At 34.3% G+C, this 9,629-nt stretch overlaps 1 protein-coding gene across 1 annotated transcript in view; it reads right to left on the reverse strand.

Moving 5' to 3' along the window:
- Positions 1–1,621, reverse strand: part of Robo2 (roundabout guidance receptor 2) — a 1,565,243-nt gene extending 1,563,622 nt beyond the window's left edge. The window contains exon 1 of the mRNA XM_048803919.1: positions 1,416–1,621. The gene's annotated coding sequence lies outside the window, so the exon portion shown is untranslated. The remainder of the gene's footprint in view (positions 1–1,415) is intronic.
- Positions 1,622–9,629: the final 8,008 nt, after the last annotated feature.

A 9,629-nucleotide genomic window follows, 5' to 3' on the forward strand; every position in this document is an offset into this window, starting at 1 on the left:
GCAAAATCGATCTAATACTTCTGGTTTCTCAAAACTTCTGTAAGAAATTAGAAAAGGAAAATGTGTGAAAAATCTTGGCTTACATTAAATATCCAAGTAGTATTTAAATCCAAACTGGCATTAAGGGAAGAAGAGCAAAGCAAAATATTACATTTCTATTGCGAAAACTGTAGATGCATACATGTCAATTTGAAAAACCCATAAGCGTTCTTAAACATAAAATGATACCAGATTGTGATAGAGAATTTAGCAAATATGTAAAAGGTTTTAATTTACTCCCCAATTGCATTCTGATATTTATTTGATAAATAACCAGTATACTTCAAATCTAATAAAATGCATGTTAGCCCATCTGACTAATTGTGTGCTCACCAATTCTCCAGTGGAGTCTTCAACCAGGTCCATCCAGTAAATATTGAATTAAAAAACACAGAGACCTCAGCCACATAAAACCAAAATATTTAGAAAACTCTCACGACCACTGTGATAAGTTAGTGCTAATGAGAAAACAATTTCTAAAACTCATACCTAAAGAATTTTGTCTCTCTCATACAGACACACCCAACACACACATTAAATATAAAATTGAAACAAATGTAAGAAAATAAATTAAGGAAATTTGGGGGGAGAGTCCATAATTTCATTCCCAGAATTTATCCACCAATCATTTTTCCTGAAGTCCTTCCAGGAAAATAATGTTGCCTTCCTCTTAATGTGAATTTATCATGTTCTTCAGTGACATAAAATTTTCAAAATGAGTAATACATTCCCTAAGAGTCAACCACTTAAAAGTTGTGTTGTTAAATACAGAAAGGTACCAATTTGGGAACAAAAGAGGAATGAAGTGAATCAATATGGCTTTTAAGCTAAATTGCAAGCACATTTTAAAGCCTGTCTGGAGAGTCTGAAGTTCCCCTTAATGAGCTTATGGAAGGTACAGAGCACAAGAGTTACTTAGAAGGTGAAAGAAGAACCATCCTGGATTTAGAGGACAAATTTTCTTGTTCCATAGTACCCATATTCCCTACTTCCACACCTTTCCAGTCCTTTGACTTGGCTTGGAAAATTGGGCATGAAACAAGGCGGGGGGAGGGCAAAATTGGTGGACAGAAAAACTAATTTCTGCATTTATAAGCTTCTATATCAACATACATATAATGTCTGCCTTTTGGGACATTTTTTTAAAACCCCATTCACTTCAGCTGAATTCCATCCAAATCCCCCACCAGGGCTGAGGATCTCCACAGCCCACAGCGCATCCGCCCACCCCTAGTGTATGCAGCCACTGCCAAGACCAAGTCTACTGGTGACTTTGGGAAATATCTCACACCTGGCAACACTTGGGAAGCTGAGTAACCTCCCAAATCCACGCCCCTAGTTCCAAACCCCTCGGTATGCCTCTCTGCTTAACTCACCTGGAGTCTGATCTAGACAGCATTCTCCACCCAGAGCGACCGGGAAGCAGCTCCGAAACTCAGCAGCGTCTGCCTGAATAATGGGGACAGTGCTGCCGCACAGCTCCCCAAGACCTGCTGCTCCGACTACTCCCAGATTTCTTCCACTCCCAGACGGGAGTCTTGCTTCCTTTTCTCTCCGCTTCCTCCCCCGCTTGCCCGCTAGTGTGCTCCCTCCTCCTGGCGGTGGCGCAGGGAGCTGTCCCCTCCCTCCTCCAATCTCCTAGGAGCTGTCCGTGGTGCTAATGAGGGAGCTCCTGGCTCCTCCCTGGCAGGGAGTGCGCACAAGCCCTGTCCCCTTACTGGACTTTATGAGCAGAGCTGCAGATATGCCTGTTTTGGTCACTAGAGAAATGGGCAGTCAGGAGGCAGTCAGCTATACAATTCTAGAATCTAACACTTCCTCAAACACATAGATGATTGAGCAACTGCTTAAAAAATCGATAATCTCAGAATTCTCCCTAAATATCTCCGCTCATTTTCAAGTGTCAGAAAGTAAATGAGGAGTTTGACATATCTGTATTCACACTATCTTCTGTACAGATACTAACATGACTCGATTTTAGGCTGGAAAGTTCACAGGTGGAATACCTTTCTCTATGGTTGTACATTCTGGGTGTACTTCAGAATCTAACCTAAATCAGTAATCTCCCAATTGTGACAATACAGATTCCTAAAGGAAGATAAGTGATACTTGCACGCAAACTCTTTTTAAGAGTCTTTTTTTTTTCCTAGTTAATATTTACCGCAACTTTGTGACGCGATGTTAGTAGTTTTAAGAAAAGAGACTCTAAGTTTCAGATTCTAAATAACTGAAATCTGTAGTTCTCACAATCCACAACTTGTGTGTTATATCTTGATGCATCTTAGATGACACTGGGTACTTGAACCAATAGAGAAATCTCAACAAATGCATATCAAGAAACTAATGAATACCCAGAATCAAGGGAGATTTGTGACTAGTGAAGCATACTAAATAAACAATTCAAATACATGCTAACCATCATGACCACTTATAAAAAAATAGCCAACAGAATTAGAAAAATAATATTAAAAGTGTTCATAAACAGTTTGCAGACATATGTAAGTTAAGAGGCCAAATATAAGCTCTTCCAAAAAGCCTGCAATAGGCGTAATCTTTTTGCAACAAAGGAAGCTTTAGCAAGCTAAATACACACTCATTTCTTATTAAGAATATGCAATAACTAATTCATATTACATTTTTAAAAATCAATGGTAATTTATTTCAACTAACCTCTCTTGAAAAATGTATTACACATTCAAGCTTCCAGCATATTAAACAACATTAAAAGTCAAATTTATTTAGGCCTATAGAAATAATAGACAGTTAATAAATGCAGCATTTTAATTTACTTACTTTACTTATATGTCAATGATATATTTGTCTTATTCAAAGAAAGAACTTCCTTCACAGAATAAAACACCATGAGTTCTGTATTTTCCTTTGTAGAGTTGGAAGAATTTAACAAATACAACCAGATTTGTCATGAGCAAAACTATTCAGATTATTCATTTCTATGCTCCATTCCAGAAATTATTCAAGGTAGGCTCTTTCTCCATATTTTCAAGGCAATTCAGAGTTAGAAAAACAGATAATTTATTCACAGGAGGTAGACATTTCAAAGCATTTATATTAATCAACTAATTAATAGTACATTTTGCTTATTAGCAATTTTAAATGACTATGATAAAGGTATAAATAACTGCATTTTACTTTATAGATAATGTTTCTGTTGAATACATAAAATAACATATAATTACAATGTATTTTCCTATCTTACCTTTATATTGATCCTAGCATATTTATATCATACCCTTCAATACTCACTGTAGAGTTACCTGTGAATCTTTCCCCCATTTGTCTAGGTAATTGAAGTATTTTTCCCCTTTAAATGTTAATACTCTTTTTATTATTTCTTTTCAATGCTTATGTTCAATTGGTATATAGTTCTGGTCACTTACACTTCTACCAATCAGCAATGACAAAATAGGATGTTTATAAAACATTGAATAAATGGACATAACTGCTCTACTAAATTTTCACCCATTTTCAAAAACATAATTGTGTTTCTTTAAACTTTTATGTACATATGTTTCATTTTGTCAATTAAAAAAAATGTTTAAAGGAGAGAAGTTTCCCAAGTATTTTATGATTTCATGCATTATTAACCTAAAGCCGAGGATCAGACTTGGGAGCAAAGCATTGTGTTGAACTTCATTTATATATTTCTTCTTTCGTTGAAAAAAAAATGTCCTAGTATAATTCTTTTTCTAATCCCTGTGCAAAATGTGGGATGTACCAAGGTGCTCAAACTTCATAGTCCTTGAATACATTTAGAGTATCTAGAGTTTAGAGTGTAGTTATGGAGAGTATTAAATAAACTATTTCTTATAATAACTTTACATTCTTGCTGAATAAATGAAAAGTCGATTTGAACTCCTTAGCCAAGGCCACGACATGAAAGCAAAAGAACTGCCTGCCTGAAAACATTAAAAGCAACTCTCGAGAGGGTCTCTGTTGAAATAGTACATCTCATTATGGGAATAATGAGAAAAATTAGTAAGTGTGCCAATGACAGCACACATGCACTTTTGTGGTTTCTGACCTTTTAACTTCCTCGAAGGCATGACCACAAACCTTTCAAAACCATACATATTATTAATCTTGCATAAAGTATAACATTTTCAAACATTTCATTCTATTTTTTCTCTAAAGTGATTTGAATTTTTAGGTTCATCTAATGGATTTTCTAGTGAAAATATTTGGTACTGAATGACCATAAAGTGATGTGTGCTTACCCTATGCCATCACACTCATTTCTCTGAAGACTATTTGCCTTTAATTCATCTTTTACTAATAATCATAGTTTAGTGACACATACATCCACATTTGATTGGATTTGAGTTTTCAAGTGTTTGCTGTTATCAGAAAATGGAAGTTAGAAGGAACAAGGGACAAAGATGCCTGGAAGAATATCTAAGGGGCTATCATATCTAGCACATTCTGAGATATTAGACAAAAGGCTGAGAACTAGGCCCTACAATAGCTGAGGCATCCCACACCTAATCATTTTTTTGACAAAAGTCATCTCCTAAAAGGGCTTTAATTTTTAGACATCTTAATATTATTTGTGTGTGATATTTGGAACAACATAATATTGTTTCCAAGTGATGCTTGGAAAGGGAGTACTAATAAGCAGTGGGAGACAAACATTGTAGAAAAAACAAAAAGATCATAAAAGTATCTGTTCTAAACAGATTTGAAAATCTATTCATAATTCATGAATCTACATAGGGTCTACAGGCTTAAAGCATAACACAAAATAAAGACAACAGACAACTTTGTTTAGGATCTCTATTGAATCTTCTTGAATTTTTCCATCTATTTAAATAACGTGAGTATTCATTTACTCCTCAGAGATATATAAATCATTGTGTTGATCCAACATGTAGGAGAAGCAAGCAAGCTTGGTGCCTTAACAGTGAATTGTAGCCAGGAAATAACAAAGCTTTATACATTCTTTCACCTACAGGCTAAAATTTTCACCCCTGTAGCCCTGCCTTTGAATGGGATAGGTCATTGCTATTAAGAGCAAATATATTTGGCTGAGGAATGGATAAATCTTTGAGCCACTGTATCATTTACTAAAATTTGGCACACACTTACATATTTTATCAATTTACTTTATATGCCAAATACATTTGTGGATCTTTTATGCACAAGAAAAGATAGAATCTTATAAATTCTTATAGAATTTACTTAAAGAAATGGAACTGAGGTAACCATAATGGCACAAATGAAAACAAGAGGGCAAATCAGACAGGGACTGCGAAAACAACAAGTCTGCAAAGGAATCATTTGACAGCCAAAGGGTGTGCCTATTCAAAATACGCCCAGAGAGGGCTAATATTGTAGAAACTTGAGATTATTTCATATCTGTTCTCAGTTTTGTTCTAAGGAAATATAATTATATCACTTTAAATAGTGAATATTAAATTGATTTTGGTTAAATAAAACATACAAAATAGTTCTAATATATTATGTCCATTGTTTGTTTGCCACTATTCTAGGAGAAAACTAAGAATTTTTGAAAAGGAAAAGAATGTGGCATCCAAAGGTTAGATACAAGTTAGGCTCAAAACTTACTGTAATAATGGGGCAGGGCTGGTTGAGAAAATAGCTTAATGTTTAAAAATCTTCTTTCCCAGATTTTTTTTACTAATACTTGTTATAATTCTATGATGTTTCAATTACTATCTACCAAACTCAATCTCAGAAACCTTAAAAAAAAAAAAAAAACTTACCCAAGGTCACAGGGCTAATAAATCACGAGCAAGATTTGTAAACTCTGGTTGCCTCACTGCTAAGTTCCAGCTCTAATTCATAGTTAGTACATTTGCTTCCACTTCCTGAGAGTGGTTTCCTTTGTATATCATTAACTGTACATGACCTATTTTTTAATCCTCTACAATAATCATTAGAACACAGTATAGTATGGAATAATAAGGGCAAAATCAAATATTATCCATGAGAAATTATGATTAGATACAAAAAAATATAAAAACTAAAAAAGACTGTTGTCTATTTGATAAATTTTTATTGTAAAGAATTTAGTATTGGAAGCAAAGTAGTTTCTACTTGGAATTTTTTTTCTTGAATTTTTCAAATGGAATGTTAAAATGACAAAAAAAAAATCCATAAACGGCCTAAAAACTAAGAATAAGAATTGCTACATTAAAAAAAAAACAGGACATAAATATGTCATAAATGACATGTATAAAGAAACATGGAAGTGCAGTTTTGTATTTAGTATTTAGATCCATTCTGTAATAAGATCACAAAGAGGTGTCTACAATTCACTGTGTGTTAGGAAACAATAAATCACCTCATTAGAATCAGAGATATGCAAAGATCTACAGTCCTTGTAAGTTTTCTAGTTGTTCTTAATTAGGGCTTAGACTGCACTTCCCAAGTATAGATTTCCCTGTGGGAATGTTGCATATGGAAAGTATGTATTTTAAACCCAGAAATAAGTGAGACTACTTTGAAGTCAGAGATGAAAATTGACATTTTAAAAGTCAGATTGGATTCTGAAAAGGAAGTTTTGACCTTGGTCTTTTTGTTGAGGGTAAGTATTCCCTAGCCTCACCATGTTATTTTTTCCCAGAGCATACTTTGTGTTGTTTCTCCTTCATCTTTGACTCCTGTCAAATGTCATCGTCCTTATTCATCAACTGGCTTTTTAAGAAACTACTAAAATCCCTCAAAGGAGATTGAGAAAAAATGCAGAATAGTATTCAGAGCAGAATATGTCATGTTTGTGTAAACACTGCAATTTACCACCTGAGCATAGATTTTATAATCTTCAAAGTAGAATGCCTGGAAAATGGGGTTCATCAAGCATCTTTAATAGAGATGAAATAAATGAGGTCTGGAAACATCACATAACTTTCCTGAAGTCACATGACTAGCCAGGCTGCAAAATTCTTGCTTGTTTGCTTGCTCTATGTATAGATTTTTTTCTTTCTCCTATTACTATGTTTCTACTTCATCATGAGGATACAATCTCCAACTTGGGGGCCTAATTCTTTATATAAATCCCCATCACTGTTCAAGATTACTATACTCCTCAGAAGCTTTATAGGAATCAATCAGCAGACTTTGCAAAAATATTTTGGGATACATTTAGATACTTTATTTAAAATATCAATGATTAGGGACCTCAAAAACTAAACTGCCAATACCAGATAAATTCATATTTAAACGTCCACATGACATAGGTAAGTTTTTATTTTGTATAGTAGTACTTTGTAATTTTGAATACAAAATATTTGAAAATAAAAAGCAGTTCAATACATAAAATGTAAATATACATGAAGATCATGAGTAGTCAAGAATAATCAGACCAGAAAGCAGCAAAATGTCATCAACCTCAAGAAACAGAGCTTGAACAGTCTCTAGCTGTACAGTCATAGCACATATTTTTAAAAAGCTTTTAGAGAGGATGGAAATGTTTTATTATATATTCAGCAAAGTGCTATTGTGGTGTTCCTTAACTATTGCCTATTTTTAAAATTCCCATAATCTTTCTATAGATGACAGTTACATAAATATGAATAAAAAGAAAAAGCAAAGGTGGTAATGCAATTCTGTTTTTAGTGGTAAGATATTTCTGAGAACACACTTGTTAATCTTGTTCATGAGTATTTAACTTACTTTTCACCTACACCTGTCAAAGTAGCTAAAGCAATCCTTCACAAGAAGACCTTCTCCTATTTTTGACCATTTTATTTTCTTGTAGGCAAAGATCATTTTTCTTACTAAATACCCTAACTTTTCCAATTTCATTGCTTTAAGAAATACTTCCATAATAAAGATAGAATCACTGGAACTCTGGTTGTATATATAATTCTAATGCACTTTACTTCCCATAATGTATATGTTTTTAAATATTATAAGCTCAAAATTTCAATTAATTGAAACTGTCTTATTTTTTATGAGTAAAGATTTTTCTATATATTTATCTTTCAAAAACTTTCATTTAGGATTGTCTTGAGAATTGATAAATAACTCTGTGTTGTTTATCATGCTCCAGCCTCAGTGACCTGCAGTAGCTGAATTTCAATACAATGTTTGGATTGAGTTTTATATGAAATTATAATAATTAGAAATTTTAAATTAAAATGTATGATTAATTAGAAGGTCAAAATCAGTTAAAACATCTAAAATAACTAGAACTGTTTAAATAAATTGGAGAATACAAAAAAGTCTCACCAAAATATTCCTTGGGCTAGATAAATAATTTTGATAAGCTTATGGTTTCTCAATGTGTTCGCTCATCTCACAAGTGAGAAGGATGAACCTGGTACTACTGAACTCTGAAAAACTACTCACAAAATTGCCTTTGTCCTTTTTCCCTCCATTAAAAGTCCCTTCACATAACAGCCTCCCTAAACTTCCTCCCTAATAGTTTCAGAAATGCCCCTGCTCTCCTGAAGTGTTCTCATAAATGCCCCTAGATACCATCCTTTCTCAGCTGCAGCTTTAAATATACTAGAAATCATCCCTTCTTTATCATCTTCCTACCTGAACCAATCTGTATTTCTTGCATTTCAAACTTGGAAATTGTTTCTAATGTGTCTATTAGACTTCATCTACAATGACCACTTTTGTCCAAACCACAGTCACTTCCTAAGGTTAAAAGTCCAATAGTTCTCCAATGGATCTGTGCAAGCACCACCCCACTCCCGCCCCAGCTCTTCCATCTAATCTCTTGAAAGCAAAGGAGTAACCTAAAAGAGGAAAGAGAAGACATCACATCCAGTCACTCCGGCTAATCTTCTAAGTAGCTTCCCAGTTTTTGTGAGAGAAGACCAAAACACCCCACATCAGATCCCTGATCCTAACCACATGTAGAGCTTCACACGGGGCAACCCTGCCTTGTTTATCACGCTCCAGCCATATTGACCTTCAGTTACTTCCACACCCCAAATATTCTCCTGTCACAGGGCCTCTGTCTACACTCTTCCCATTGCCTGAAATTCCGTCATCTTCTCATCTTCCAAATCCTAGCTTATGGGTCATTTCCTCAAAGTGGCCTTTCTTGATCCTACTTTCTCTCACTATTTTGGACCATTCTTATCTCTCAGAATTCCCTTCACACTATTTATTATATCCATATCTCATCCATTCTTGTCATTATTTATTTTTAATTGAGATTTTCCTCCTTTGTCATCCGCAATCAGTTGACAGCCCTTGTTTAAGAATCTGGCACAACAAATGATTACTGACTGGACAATGAGCTGCTTAAACAGTAAAACCAATTGAATCTTGAGGAATTACAGACAATGGCCTCTTACACTCATGCTGAAGAGAGATTCAAGGTACAGAAGAAAAATATCTCCAAATATACTAGCATCAAAGAGTTGTTTGTTTTTCTTGATTTCTTGTCCCAGGTTGGGTTGGGCTGTTTCAGAATATGGAATGGAAATTAATATTCTGAAAGTTTACTAAGTAACTAATTTGAGATTAAAAACTAATGGAAAGGAAAAACAAAGCAATATGAATAGGAAGATGACTAGCAGTGATTCAGACTCAACAAGTACCTCCATCAGCACCTGCAGAGGGGTTTGAGTCTGGACAAGGAGAGGAAC

This window comes from Marmota marmota, unplaced genomic scaffold (assembly GCF_001458135.2).
Source record: "Marmota marmota marmota unplaced genomic scaffold, marMar, whole genome shotgun sequence".
In the NCBI taxonomy this organism is placed as follows: domain Eukaryota; kingdom Metazoa; phylum Chordata; class Mammalia; order Rodentia; family Sciuridae; genus Marmota; species Marmota marmota.